A 16,301-nucleotide genomic window follows, 5' to 3' on the forward strand; every position below is an offset into this window, starting at 1 on the left:
CATGAAGCAATTTCCCATCTTCTGATTTCAAAAATGTTCCTTTGTTAAATTATTTTTACTTAAATTATTGCAATATCTGTTAAGGGAAAACTGTTTATACAGTGAAAATTTAGAAAATGTTCAGAATTTTATTTAACCCCCCCCCCCGGAGTGTTACGGGTTTTTTCAGGAAACGATGTAAAAATATCGTGTTTTCTTACCAGATCTGTCTTAAAAACGTCAAGCATTTTTACTCAAACTACTTCAAAAGCGGGCCCCCCTTACCGTGTGGATATAATTAAGCTAATTCTCCCCTCCGTTGAATTTAGCGAGTGAGATTAGTTTTTCTATCTATGGTATCTTTGTCACAAGACTGGTTGCTAAAATAGTATTTTATCTCCTATTTGGCTACTTTGTAATTTGCAAATTAACACATATGCTGTATATTACTCGTACCTTAAATCAAGAGATATGTGCTGAATACAGAAAGTTAGTCAATATACATCAGTAAGAGAAACTACGTAAAATGCTTTAAATTTCCAGTTTCTTTAAGGAATTGCTTCGATAATGGCGAAAAATTAATCTTGCATTTTTTTTATCCTTATTTTCTGAGGAAATACTTTTTAATATACAAAGGGAATTTTTGAGAATTTTTTTTCTCTCGTGTTCCAATTTTTCGAATAGAAATTATTCGCAACTTATTTTAATACAGTCAAAAGTCGTTAATTCGGACACCCATAATCCAGAATGATCTATAATCCGGACCTCAAAGCTACACACTTTCTGCGCGTGTGTCGCGTTGATGCATGCGCATAGGCGTTTACGTGTGCGCGTAAGACCTTTACGGCTGCGAATATGCTTGTGCGCATGCTCATAAAACGTTTACGCATGCGCGTTTAATGTATAACGGACGATGTAAGCTAAGCTAAAATGCTCTAATTCAGTTAATGTTGCAGATTGCGTTGTTCCTTAATCTTCGAATTGGATCCGGATTATTATTTTTTGAAGACTGTTGGAGCAATTTTATAAAAGTAAGCTTAAACTTTCGATTATATCAAATATAATTTCCTATATATATTTGTTAACATGTAAAGGATCTAAAGCGAAAGTATGTTTCGAAATCCGAAATCTGTTTGTCAATTTCGGCGGGGGGACGCGGCGCCGCGCAATGAATTGGAAGTTGATCTGTCAGCACTATCCTTATTTTCAGGGCAGATGTTTTTATTTTATTTGGCTTATAATTCCTTACCAAATGTAGTAGTTCATCTCGATGTACTCCGTCTTTGATATGATTTAAAACAAGTTCCTCGTCATTATAATTCGCTTCCGATAGTGAAGAAAGTAACAGAGGTTATTGAAAACGAAAAAATTTTGATTGACAAATTAGTCGGTATTCTCGACACAGCAATTATAGGACTTAAACAGCGGAACTTTGTAACTAAGCAAGAAATTATGTCTGTTTAATAGAATTAAAGAGAAAGTTATTACATGAAACGAAACAACTTGAAATTGAAATAAATGTTTAATAAAGTAAACAAATAAATATTAAGCTTTTTCTTTTTGTAAATTTTGATACCCTTTAGATCATAATTGTTCTTTATTTCATAAATTATGGTTTCATATTTTTAATTTTGTAATTTCTGCATGCCACCTTCCCAGATTTAAACTGATTATCTATAATCCGGAATCGCGGAAGTCCCGACGAGTCCGGATTAAGAACTTTTGACTGTATTATGTTTATATTTAATTTTCAAATATTATAAGTTTATTCCAGTTTAAAGTGTTAGATTTAAGTAATTCTTTAGATTGCGTCATAAATTTATTAGTAGTTAGTTATTTATGACACCGTTTTGACTTGTGAGAAATAAAGTATTGTAATCGCGAAACATTTCGATTTTCATATTTCAAAGGAAATTTCCATTTTGAATAGTTCCATCATGACGTTTACACGTACGTATGTCGCATAACTTAACGTAAGATATTGAAATTTTATATTTGGGACTTATGACTATTTTTAGTGCGACGTATGTCCGTACGTATCTTTGCATGTATATCGCATAACTCAACAGCAGAATAGATGAAGTGGCTGATGAATGAGATCAGGCAGTTCGGCTTTTATAGTGTGGCGACACACTGCCTTTCTGTGGCAACCCTAAAGAATTCGTCTGTCACGAGGATCACGTGCCCAGATGATGCATCGTTACGTCTACGTCTGCTTTTCTGTTTGATAGGTAGTTGCATTTAAGATTTTGTAGAATTAGAAATGGCGTGAAAATAAATGTTGGTGTTTTTAAAAAGTGTCGGCTCAGATTTTCGAACCTATGATTTACTTGTTAAGCAACAAATTTGGCGAGCCAGCCAGGATTGATGTCACAGGGTGACATTATCGATTTCGACACTTGATAATTTACGAAAATAAGAGAAGTTCCTAGGTGCAAACATGGATGATTTAGAAACACTAAAACAGAAGCGGAAAGCAATTAGGAGTGTATTTACGAAAACAGCTAATAAGTTAGATGAACTAATACGATCAGATTCTCCGGATTTGGACGATTTAGAAATTTATTTAGATCAAATTTCAGAGAAGTATAAAACTTTACGAAATACGGATGACTCTTTTTTGGAACTTCTACAGAAAAAAGGCTGTATTGAAGAAGAATACGAAAGAGTATTTAGTGCAGCTCAAGAATATTACGATAAATTATCTACGTTGAAAGTAAAAGCCAACAGGAAAAAGGATAAGTGTTCACAGCCTTCTACTGGGTCAACGAATAGCGGTTCTACATCAGGAATAGTTACAGCCGCAAAACAGAAATTGCCAGAGATCGAACTGGTGAAGTTCGATGGAGACTCCCGAAAGTGGTTGACATTTTGGACGAGGTTTAGTAAAATACATGAAGATACTCGCATCGACAAGAGAGACAAGTTTCATTATCTACTACAATCTACGAAACTTGAGACTGCGCCTAGAGCAATAGTGGAGAGTTTTCCTGCTACGGAAGAAAATTACGAAAAAGCCGTGGAGTATCTCAAAGAACGATTTGGAAATGAAAATGTTTTAATTCATATTTATGTTAGAGAGCTATTAAAACTGGTAATCAATGACAAACAAAAGATAGACTTATTAACTCTTTATGACAAGTTGCAAACTCAACTACGTGCATTGGAATCACTCGGTTTAACTAAAGATAAATTTGCAGTTGTTTTATTTCCTTTAGTGGAATCAGCACTTCCTGCTGATTTAATACAAATTTGGAAAAGACAACGAGGTGTGTCTCCTGAAACAACAGGTAAGAGTGATTTAGAGTCATTAATTTATTTTCTAAAAAGGGAAGTAGAAACTGAATTTAGAGTTAAACTTACACGTGATATTTTGGGTTCTGATAAAGTAAATAATATGAAAAATAAGTTTTTTGACACAAAACCTGTTGTTCCAACTGCATGTGAACTAATTACTGCAAATAGTAGTAAGTGTAATGATAATTTTCAAAAGTCTAAAAAGTCTGATACTTGTATTTTTTGTGAAAAATCCCATTTGTCTGAAAGTTGTAAAGATGCATCTTTAATGAGTTTAGAATGTAAGAAAGATATTATTAAGAAAAAGAATGTTTGTTTTGTGTGCCTTAAGAAAAACCATAGAGCAAATCAGTGCACAGCTAAACATAGGTGTACCTTATGTAAAAATCGACATTTTGTGATTATGTGCCCTGATTTGCCTTCTAACAAAACAAAAAGTGTCACAAAGTTAGGGAATGACGAAAATAAAACAGGCATTCTTAATAACTATGTTAAGGTATCAGATGTATGTCTTCAAACTTTAATTGTAAAAATTCAGAATGGTTCTAAAGAAATGTTTGTACGAGCAATTTATGATAGTGGTTCTATGAAATCATATTTATGTAATGATGTTGCTCAAAGGTTAAATTGAAGTGTATTGGTGAAGCAAAAATTAAGTAATTTCTTTTTGGTGGAGTTGAGACTTCAGAAAATGTATATAAAAACTATGTTATTGAAGTAAGAAATATATATAGTAAATATAAGTGTAAATTAGAGGTACTTGGTCAAAACAAAATTTGTTCTGAAATTAAGCAACTCTCATCTGGTTCGTGGTTACGCGAACTTAAGTCACATGGTATCAATTTAAGTGATTTAGAAAATGGTACATATAAGGTAGATAAAGGGATAAAATTACTAATTGGTGCGGATTTTGCTGGTAAGTTGCTAACTGGAAAAATTGTTCCCCTTACGTGCGGCGTCAGCGCGGTGCATACGCAGTTAGGCTGGATTGTTATGGGTAAATACACTGGCACTGAGCCAACTACGATAAATACTGCATCCCTCCTAATTTCTTCTCTGTTAGTGAAGGGTCAATGTATAAGTGATCTCTGGAAGTTAGATGTTTTGAGTATTAGTGAACCTTCGGTAAATAAAACCAAAACTCAGTTACAGGAGGATACGCAAAAATATTTTGAAGAGACTCTTACGGTAAATTCAGAGGGAAGGTACGAAGTAGCATTACCGTGGGTGTCGGATAGCTCGCTTTTACCCGAAAACAAAAGGATAGCAGAAAAATGTCTTGTAAGTACTAAAAGAAAATTAATGACTACGGGAAATTTTGACGCTTACGGAGACGTTTTCCAGAACTGGTAACTGGTTAGCACTCGGGATAATTGAAAAAGTACTGGATAAGAATAAATATAAGGGTGCACATTATTTACCTCATAGAGCAGTTGTTAAAGAAAATAGTAGCACGAGTATAAGACCGGTGTTTAATGCAAGTTCTCATTCGCCTGGTTACCCATCATTGAACGATTGTTTATCTACTGGACCAAATTTAATAGAAATTATACCTTCGATTCTTAATCGGTTTCGCAAGAATTACGTTGGTGTCACTTCAGATATAGAAAAAGCGTTCTTGCAAATATCAATAAGGGAAAAAGTTCGAGACTTTTTGAGATTTATGTGTTTCAGTAGGGATAATCAAGAACAAGTTGATCTGTATCGGCATGCAAGGGTAGTTTTTGTTATTACGTGTAGTCCGTATTTATTGGCCGCTAGAATACAATATCATTTGAGTGTAGTTCCCGAAAGCTTAAGTCATACAGCGGAGATTTTGAAAACATCCTCTTAGGTAGATAACTGTGTGGCTAGTATGGATTCAGAAATGAGAAAGTTTGTAAATGAATCACAAATAATTGTGGCTTCGGGTCATTTTAATTTAAGATTCTGGAAATCCAATATAAGAAGTGTTGTGCCAGAGGAAGATTCCTCCACGGAAGGAGATGTGTCTGTTTTGGGTTTTGTATGGCATACAGTTACAGATACCTTATCTTGCAAAATAAGTCAAGATATAAAATTGGATGACCCAGTTACTAAAAGACTAGTTTTAGCAGTAGCTCATCAGGTGTTTGACGTTATAGGGTATACGGCTCCTGTAATGTTGATTCCAAAACTAATTTTACAAGAAACTTGGAATTTAAGGCTTAAATGGGACGATGTTCTTCCCGATGAATTAACCAAAAAGTTTAGGTTTAGGCTGAAAAAGTTGTACTAGCTATCCAGTATCCAAATACCTAGATGGGTAGGTCTCAAATCTATTAATGAAACTGTGAGTATACATCTATTTTGTGACAGTAGTAAAAGTGCGTATGGTGCATGCGTCTTTTTAAGAGTACAGAGTGGCAAAAAGGTGAAGGTTAGTTTGATACACGCAAGATCGAGAATAGCTACTTTAAAACCTATTACGATTCCTCGATTAGAACTTCTTGCTTGTAATATTGGTTCTAGGTTATTGTCTTCAGTTATTAATGATACTGGCCTACATGAAGCTCGTATTCATTGTTGGACTGACTCCTCGACGGCTTTAAGTTGGATACGGCGAAATCAACGTTGGGGAGCATTCGTTTTTAATCGTGTACAGGAAATCAGGTCGTTGACCTCCCCCACTGTATGGCGACATGTCCCTGGTAGTCTAAATCCTGCTGACCTACTTTCTAGAGGTTGTTATGCAGATCAATTAATAGAAAGAAAATGGTGGGAGGGACCTGATTGGTTACGGGAAGATGAGGCAATTTGGCCTAAATCTAATGATGAACCAGATGAGGATTTGGTTAATTCAGAAATACGTAAGACAGTTATTGTTACGTTGGGAAAGAGTGATAATTGTATTGGATGGTACTATAAGGATTTCTCATCATTTAAGAAAATTGTAAGAATGTTATCATGGATATTCAGATTTTATAATAATGTACGTAAGAATAATAATAACAACCATTCTAAGGATTTGACTGTATCTGAAATAGAAAGGGGAGAAATAGCTTTAATGCTATTAATACAAAAAGAGTCGTTTAATGGTGAAACAGACGATAAGCTAAGACGACTCAGACCATTTGTCGATAGTCAGGGTCTAATAAGAGCTAAGTCTAATGTTGCTTATCGTGACGACTCTAGCAGCTTTAAGTTCCCCATCATATTACCTTCTGAGCATCCAGTAGTCAAATTATTGATATTAAGTGCACACAAAGATTTGTTGCATGCAGGTACTACATTATTGATGTCGCATTTAAGAGAAAGATACTGGATCTTAAAATCACGTAAAACTATAAGGAACTGTATAAGAAAATGTGTAACATGTCAGAGATTTAAGGCTAAAAGAGGTGAGACAGTCCCAGGCGTTTTACCAAATGATAGGGTTCGTGTTTCAGCCATTTTTGAAATCGTAGGGTGTGATCTTGCCGGACCCTTGCATTTAAAGGATGGACGAAAATCGTATATTGTGCTCTTCACCTGTGCGGTTTATCGTGCTATCCATATGGAACTGGTTACCTCATTAACAACTGAATCATTTTTTCAAGCTTTAAGGCGTTTTATCGCACGTCGTGGACGCCTTACCACCATATATTCCGATAATGGGACAAATTTTGTGGGTGCAGAGAGAGTTCTGCAAACCATTGACTGGGACAGCCTCTGCTCTAAGGCTGCTGAAAAGAGAATACAATGGAAATTTAATCCTCCATCCGCCGCTTGGTGGGGTGGATGGTGGAAGCGTTTAATACAAATAGTAAAACAAATATTAAGAAAAATTTTAGGTCGTGCTTCTCTTGGTTATGAAGAGTTACTCACTGTCTTGTGTGATTGTGAAAGAATTGTCAACTCAAGACCACTTACGTACGTGTCTGACGATATTGAAGATCTCTTGCCTTTAACTCCAGAAAAATTTCTGCACGAAACTCCACAGTCGGGTGTACCTGATATTGACAATGTGGACAAAGAAAAATTGAGTAGAAGAGCGAAGTATCTCCAGAGAATGAGAAAATTGTTAAGAGTGAGATTTCGCTCTGAGTATCTAGGGCAGTTAAGACAGCAGTCTACCAGAAATTACAAAAATAACCTCTCTCTGTAGGAGAAATTTTCTTGCTTAAGGATCAAAATAAAAACCGTTCATATTGGAATTTAGCACGCGTTATTCGAGTGATCCCTGGTCAAGATGGCAACATAAGAGTTGCTCTTGTAAAAAGTAATAAATCACAGTTCTTGAGACCAATACAGAGATTGTTTAGATTGGAACTGGATAATATAATAGATAATACTCAAAATGAGCAAGTTCCTTTCACCACCAGTAGTGGTAGAGTTGTAAAATCACGAATAATGTAATTTATGTCTTTGAGTTATTATGATTAATTTTTGTGCTATTATTGTTGTATTATTACTCAGTATTAATTTTGTTTTCAAGTAATATTATCAGGACTGGTATTCCTCTTTACTTGCCTCGGAAACATGAACTGTTCTGACTCGAAACAGGGAGCTTACTAAAGCTATGTTCAATAAATTGTGAAGTAGACAATACACACAGGAAGGGTATACGAAACCCTTTATTTTTCTATCTTTACAGAGATTTCCGGACTTCGGAATACAGAGACCAACCACTTGTGGTCTGAACGTAAGAATATAAAAATATTAACTAAAGCTCTAACTAAACTAACTTTGGATTAATATACAAGTGTCTACTTTAAGATTGGCCGTTAATTAACAAAAAGCCGTATGTAGTACAGAGAGCTGCTAAAACTACGATACGTTTAAAACTATCAAGAGGATTAAACCTCTGGCCTGGAAGGCAACCAGCAAGAGTAAAACTTCTAAGGTAAGCGGCCTGCTTCGACTAACTGCTTCCTCTCTTTCGCTTGGCAAAAAGCCACAACTTAAGTACTTGGCGTTCGCCAGACAAACTTTTCATAAATACGTTAACGCTTATAATTCTGGCCGGAAGTAGAAAATAAGAAGTGATAGTAAAGATTTAAAATAGAATAAACGTTAGTAAAACTTAGGATCCTTACATACTTCCCGCCAGAGTTAATTAGTTTGAAACTGAGGTCTAAAACGACCTTGTTGAAAACTTTTAGCTCTAGAATCTAACGCGAAGCCAATCTTTTACAAACATTTCTCACTAGAAACTAGAAATTTAAAAAAAAATTTGTTTTTACAATATCAGCTCCATGGACTACTAATAACTACTAATAACTTTTGATGAAACATTTTCACAGCAACATAATTTTGATCTGCTATTCAAGTTTATTTATGTGTTTATTTTTTAAACAAATGTTGAATCGTCGAATGTAAAAAAGAAAAGCATTAATAAAATCTTTAAATGCCTGTCTTTGAATTTGAGTTCGAACACAGCATATTTAAAACAAGAGACTATGTTACAACACTTTGCTAGGATTCTGCTAGCTGGGTAAGACGCTTTGTTAGAAGGAAACAACTGATTGAAAGCATGTGATCAAATTATCACATCAGTCTTTTATCTGTCGAAGAAAAGGTAGGACTTTTGTATGAGTATGTTTCAAAGCTTGTTTTTCCGTTCCGTAAGTACGCCAATCCCCAGGGGTGTAATTACTCTTTTACGACAAATCTGAACTACTGCAGTTCTTCCGAAACGTGAAGAGAATATACTTACGATGACATTACTGAATGATCTCAAAGCCATCTGCTATTCTGAACTATTTTGTACTTTAAAAATACAGAACGTTATAAGTACAGGTTTTTTGCACATCTACAGTTATTGTTTTCTAATTACTGTCATGTAACATAAATGCAAAAGCATTTAATATTTATTTAGTCTTTCGCATAATATGTCAAAACAAATTTCTCTTAAGTCATCTGTTTATGGCTGAAGTTGCTATGTGTACTTCTTTAATTTATGCTATGGAAGTTAAAAATACAGCGATCAATAAAAAATATAAAAATTCTGCACATGTGAAAACAAAATTATGGTAAAATGCTTGAACACCATCTGCAAAACAAGAGACTAAATTTAAAAAAATCATGTTTGATCTAAAATATTAACAAAATCTTTTCTAACATACGTAACAATTTTCGATAGAGGGGCAAGCTTTTTTTTCCTGCTTAGACCTAGAGTACTTTTTTTTTTCTACTTCTTACTAAACAATTATAGAATCCTTTCCCAGATTTTACTAATCAGGTGTTGCTGGCCTAAGATGTAATACTTTGATAAAGAAATTCTAAAAATTTTAGCTTTTTTTATTTCAGTAATTCTGAATACTTATAAAAATTCGGACTACTACAAATTTTATTAAAACTCAGGTAAAAGCGCAGAATAGGCTGCATCAACAAAGTTCAGTAGGCAGAGCTGTGTGACTTCCATAAATGGGTGGGACTAAACTTGTGACCTCACAATGTAGTCCCCATGTCCATGGTAGTCTCGCATTTACACTACACGTACTTTCTATTTTCTCTTAAAAATAACAATAATATTTTTTATTATTGTAAATTAATATCAAATTCTTTACTTTTAATTTACATTTATAACATTTAAGCTTAAGCGTTACTGATAATAAGTATAATAAATTGTTTATATTTAAAATTACCATGATACAGTGAGCGAATTCTGCCAATTATTAAAACGATAAACAACGTCGCAGTCTCTAATACTTGTAGAGCTTCAATATTTTCAAAGATTTTTATTAAAGCATTTATACAAATAAAAAAAGATTTTTTTAAATTTAAATTCATATTGTAAAACATTTCAATTTTATCATTTTTACAAATTACCTTCTTGCTACGTAACGACATAATTCCTTACATGCCAATAATTAGACAATTTTCATTATTTTCTAAAATTTTTGAACTTTACATTAATAAAAAAAGAAGAATATTTTTTATTGCATATCAACATCATTACACAGCTTTCATATCAGTTTCTAAAATTCCTAAATCACTCCATATTCTATGTAGGCATACTAAAATTCTACGCATTAATAAATAAAAAAATTCTAATTTCTCAGAATGAAAGAAAATAATATAATAAAATAAATACTACAAACTTGGAACACTAAGCAATGCTTTTCATACACACACACACACATATTATCAATGAACTCATATTATCAACTGCAATTACGATACCAAACACTACGTATTAAAATATGCGGTAAACGTTACTTAAAGAGTTAAAATTTACAATTTTGCTACTGTTGAGTAGATCGTCGGGCTATCGATATATACGTATAAGCGTTATAAACATATCAAAAACAAAAAATTAAAAATACAATTTAAATGAAAAATGATTTCACAATTAAAACAACAATACAAATTTAAAATACACAAATGATATGTTAAACATTGAACATAAATAAAGTTACATTCCTGCTCGGCATCACACCCAACCTCGTTTTTCCTTTTACACAACGATCAGCATTCGCTCGAGAAACATCAAAGAATTCCACAAACTCGGTGTCCATGTGCTCATCCATCTATTTTCATTTAAAGAAAAATCAGAGAATTGCTCAAACTCGGCATTGCGCAGCACATTGGCTTCGCCCATGTGCACATCGATCTATTTTCACTTAAAAAAAACATCCCAGAATTGCACAAACTCGGCATTGCGCATCACATTAACTTTGTCCATGTGCACATAGATTTATTTTCAGTTAAATAAACATTCCAGAGTTGCACAACCTCGGCAATACGCACCACATTGGCTTTGCCCATGTGCACATCGATCTATTTTTACTTGAAAAACATCCCAGAATTGCATAAACGCGGCATCGGTCACAATCTCGGCATTGCGCACCACATTGGCTTTACCCATGTGCACATTGATCTATTTTTACTTCAAAAACATCCCAGAATTGCACAAACTCGCCATCGCGCACAACCTCGGCATTGCGCACCACATTGCCTTTGCCCATGTGCACATCGATCTATTTTTACTTTAAAAAAATCAGACATTGAATAAATTCTCCATTGCTTATATACTCAAAAATCTGCTTTCACTTAAAGAAATCAGAGAATTGCAGAAACTCGCGCGTAACCAACTCCATTGATTCGAGTTGAAAAAAAATGTGTCCAGAAAAATAATACAAAACAAAAATAAAGCTGCCAGAGTAAAGCAACTACCGAAAATCCAAACTGTCATATTAGAAAAGCAGCCAATATTTTACTCAAGTCAATAATAATAAATGAAACTTACCTTCAGTCCTCTCCTTTTGCAGAATATATGGCTGTAGTCTCACTGAGAAATAATGCATCAATTGGCTGGCGTCGGATTTCTTGTGTTTCCTTCTCCAAATGTATTCTGCAAGATAGAAATCAAACTGTCCTTTTGCCTTACTAGAGCCACGGAAACTTCTTTTGATTGCTGCCCAAGTTCCCTCAATACTATTGGTATGCGCACCTGTTTCTGGATCTTTAACACGCAAGCTATGATTGACTTTCAGGTGCGCATACCCTTCGAAATCGAGACAATCGTACGCTTTCCAACAATCCGATATAACAATCGATCCTGGTAGAACATTCTCTTTAATGATTTCTAGCAATGTTTCGGCACCTCTGTTTTCAACAACTCTAAAGACGCATTTATCTGTCTCTCTCTCAACCAAACCAAAAACCCATCTTCCTTCGACTCTTTTCCCTCTATGATACTTTAGCTTGCCAAACTTTCTTTCGTCGATTTCGACAATCACACCTTCCCCACCCAACATCACATTCTCCTTCAAACATAACTCCATGCATACTTCCCTGCAAAATTTTCCCAATCTGTCACCGTATTTTTAGCAATACGTAATTCCGTTCGTATAAAATCATTCCCGCACTTACCCAACCACGTATAGGTAACTCGCAAAACATCACACATGCTCAATTTACTCTTCGCAAACTAGGAGTTCTTTTGAACAGACCCTTGAAATTCGATGTCTACATTCGCCTCTAGTAACTCTACACATCCACTCAGAACCGTCTATACGGTTTTTTCGCTCTACCAGTTTCATATTTGTTCCACAAATTGGGCACTTATACGATATTGCAATCAAGTTTTTCTCCATACACCACTCAATAACGCCCTTTTTACCTCTTCGTTCCAACTGATAAAAAAAATCCAGATTCAGATACTCATCCATTCTGCTGTAAGCACCGATTTTGACACACTTATCAATAATCGAAACATTCTTTAGAATTCTTTTCTGTATTTTCAGAAGTTACGGTTATAATTTTTAACTCATGCATTCAATATTTTCAATCGTTTGGTATCTTAATAATACATTTGTGAGAGATAATTCGTTGCGTTAAATGCTAACACTACCACGCAACACGCAAATGTAGATTTATAATTTAAAAAAATTCGCGCAGAACATTATAAACCTACCATTTCAACTCAGTTAAAATATAATTTAAGTTTTCTTTAAATACGAGTCTATAGCATACTTATAACTTGTTTTTAACTTAAATTTCATCATTAAATCTTGTAATATAATTTATGCAATTTTTTTTCTCTCATTGTAAACTAGTTCTGTAAATTGAACTGTTATTTAAAATTAGAAAAACAAAAAATGTAAATGTTTTTCATTGTTGAATAATGCTGTTTCTCTCAATAAATACTGAATTTCTCATATTTTAAATTACAAGTCTAATTTTTCTTTTAAGGTTATGCAGTTGTCTATAATTAGGCTTGCCAAATTTCTGTAATGTTCAACTGGGACACTGGAATGCCCCCGGCAGGTTTTTAGAGGGTAGTTTTTATCAATGATATGAATAAAGGGTTACTGATTAGGAACCTAAACCAGGGGCAATAATGAATGACACAAGAATACAAATTTAAACATTTTATTCCTTACATGTTAATATTTATAAATTACTTAAGTAAGAAGAAACATTTTGAATGAGGAATAAAAATTTTAACAATATTTACATGTACTTTTTCATTAGGGAGGACTTCTTTTAGAAAGTCTTTTTTGGTTCTAATCTTGTTGTATAAATCTTCACAAGCTAATCTGATATTAATTTTACATGCCATCAAGCATTTAACCGTAGATTCCTTCATCAAACCCCTATCATAAGTCCATGTGTTGTTCATCAACAAAAGTACTCTCTCAACCGGTGCTGATGTCCCAGGTAAGCAGAATGCATACTCAACAATCTTCAGATTGGGGGCTGCTATGTGATTCTCCTTTAAGTGATCAAACAGCCCGAGCTTAGAAATGAGTTTTGATGAATAAGAATCGAATTGAAACTTAGGCTAATGTTTGCTGTGTGCTAAGCAAAGGTCGCTTCTTTAGTTGTCTAAGGTTTTGTCATTAGAACTCGCAGTCTTAAAAAAAAATACTGGTCAGGTTTGATGAGCAAGCAGCACATGTTAAACTCTTTTTGTATTTACTCGACTGCAAATGATCTTTTATATCAGATCGCTCACTGTCAGCAACCAAAAATTCAGAATTACAATGTGAACACTGAACTCTATCGTCTTGATCTTGATTACCAATCCCAGTACATACCTTCTTCAAAACAAGGAATTCATTCTTAAAATCCTCGGTGAATTTACACGACCGTTTTGGTATTTTAACAGAGAACGCAGAATGCTTAAATGCGAATTGCATATGCTTATGTAGCCTTGCGGCTTTTATAAGCTCTGTTCTTCTAATCCCTAGGGAACATCACATTGTAAACTATCAACTAAATCCCAGCCGGGAAATGGATCAAGGTAGGAAAGAGGGCCCGTTGGCCGCGAAGTGTATAAGATAATCGTTACATAACTACCACTTATCGAAGAGATTGTGAGAAAAATTCGTAACCAAAACATACATGTGCAAATGTAGCGATATCAAGTTGCAGAAAAATAAACAAATAAAGTGTAAATTAATGATATTTACAATGAAGAAATGTAGTAAAGTGTATGCCTAAGTGACAAAATTGTGGTCCTGCATTCTGTGAGCAGTAAAAGGCCTTAGTGTGACATCTTCTGGGACGCATATGTAGTTTAAAGAAGCATTAAAATTGCCCGCCGTGCATTTTAAACCCTTATCATAAAATTTACTGTTTAATTTATGGAGGTACTCATCAATGTATTCTACTTTTAAATCATCATGCAGTAGTTTGTTCCTAATATAGAAATGTGCGTTTGTAATGGTGCGCAAGATTTTATTTTGTACAACTTGTAATTTGTGCAGTTCATTGCTCTTTGCCGTAGCCCAAACTCGCGAGGCGTAACACATGAGAGGTCGCAAAATGTAAAGATAAATTTGTCGCTTCCTGCGTAAGTCCAATTTAGAACACCTACCAAGTAGAAGATTCAGCTACCGCGCAACACTTTTAGTTTTGTTAGCTACATAGTTGATATGGGTGTTCCACGTTAGCCTTTGATTTAGATAAACTCCTAGATATTTGGCCTTGTCAACTGTGGGTACCTGCTGGCCGAATAGGTACAGTGGCTGAATAACAACTTTTAATTTCTTCCTGCGTGCGATAAGCAGTTGAGTCTTATCAGCATTAATAGAAATCCTCCAGTTGGAGCACCATTCTTCAATATCATGGACAATATCTTGCAAAAAGCTAATGGCTCTTTTAGGATTTACTGATTTAACTGCAACCGCAGTATCATCCGCATAGCTCAATGGCAAACCGCACATTGAGTTGATCAATGTTAACGAATTTCGCCTCCTGCGCATACTCAATGGTGTACCTCTGGTGTGGGAGAAAATACTGGCGACTAAGCATAAGCAACCCTAAACAAGCCTGTTCGTCATGTAGGTCTTATCGACTGTTTACAATTGCAACAGTCTATTTCATTTACTTACAATAATTTATTTGACCTTTAATTCAATAATTTAAACTACATTTAATCCTTAATTTGTTAAAGTATATATGAATGGAACGTATGGTAAATACTCAATTGTTTTTATTCTTCAGAAGTATAATCAGCTAATATATCTTGAAATGTTTCCGGTTTTGTAATCCTTTTTAAAAGAAAATTTGGGTAGTTTACAATCGACATTTGCACTCCAAGTAATGAAGCATCTTTGAACCTGAAACGTTTTAAAACCTCGAACTGTTTACGCCCAAGATAGCACAATATCGACCATATACCGTATTTATCTTCTTTTAAAATTGCGCCAAAGTCGTAACTGCGCCAAATTCTCTTTTGGGCATGCGCAGTAAGCGAAATTCATTTAACATTGATCAACTCAATGTGCGGTTTGCCATTACGCATCCGCATAGCAGGCGAGTAGCGTGTTCCAATTTAATTTGTCCCTTGGAAAATCCGCCGCATAAAATAAATAAAGAATCGCCCCCAGACAGGAGCCCTGTGGGACTCCTGCTGAGATCATCTTGTAGCCAGAATGACTCTGTCTGTAGCTCACAGTGAAGAATCTGTTTGTGATATAAGAATGTGTCAGTAAGATAAGCTCTCTGGGAATATTAAACTTGACTAATTTGTAGACTAGACCCTCATGCCAGACGCGGTCAAATGCTTTGGCCAAGTCTAGCATGAGCAATGCTGTGCAGCTTTTATGATGGAGTGCGGATCCAATGAACTCAACAAGTCTAATTAGTTGTTTCGCAGTAGACAGCTCACTCCTAAAGCCATACTGTTCATCAGGTAGGAATTGCAAGTAGGGCTGAAACTTCTGTAAGATAATCCTTTCAAATATCTTGGCAAGATTGGATAAAAGACTAATCGGCCTGTGATTTTCTACTTTAGTGATATCTTTAGCGGGTTTGGGAAGCAAAAATATTTTCGCACATTTCCAGCTTTCTGGGAAGTAGCAACACGTAATACAAGCGTTAAAGATGCCTGTGAGTCTTGTAATGCCACTTTTAGGCAAATTCCTGGTCATGAGATTCGTGATCCCGTCAATGCCTGGCGCCTTCTTTAGATTAAGTTTAGAGACTATCTTCGTAACCTCCTTCGGAGTAGTGAGCCTGCTAGCATTAAGTGCAGTAGGCATCTTAAGCCATTCATTTACTTCATTTTGAACGTGCTGTGCAAACGAATTATTGCATGGTGTTATGTTGGGACTAAATTGCTTCTTTAA

Source organism: Stegodyphus dumicola, chromosome 3 (genome assembly GCF_044657685.1).
Source record: "Stegodyphus dumicola isolate Sdum_Otavi_A_Nest chromosome 3, ASM4465768v1".
Classification (NCBI taxonomy): Eukaryota; Metazoa; Arthropoda; class Arachnida; order Araneae; family Eresidae; genus Stegodyphus; species Stegodyphus dumicola.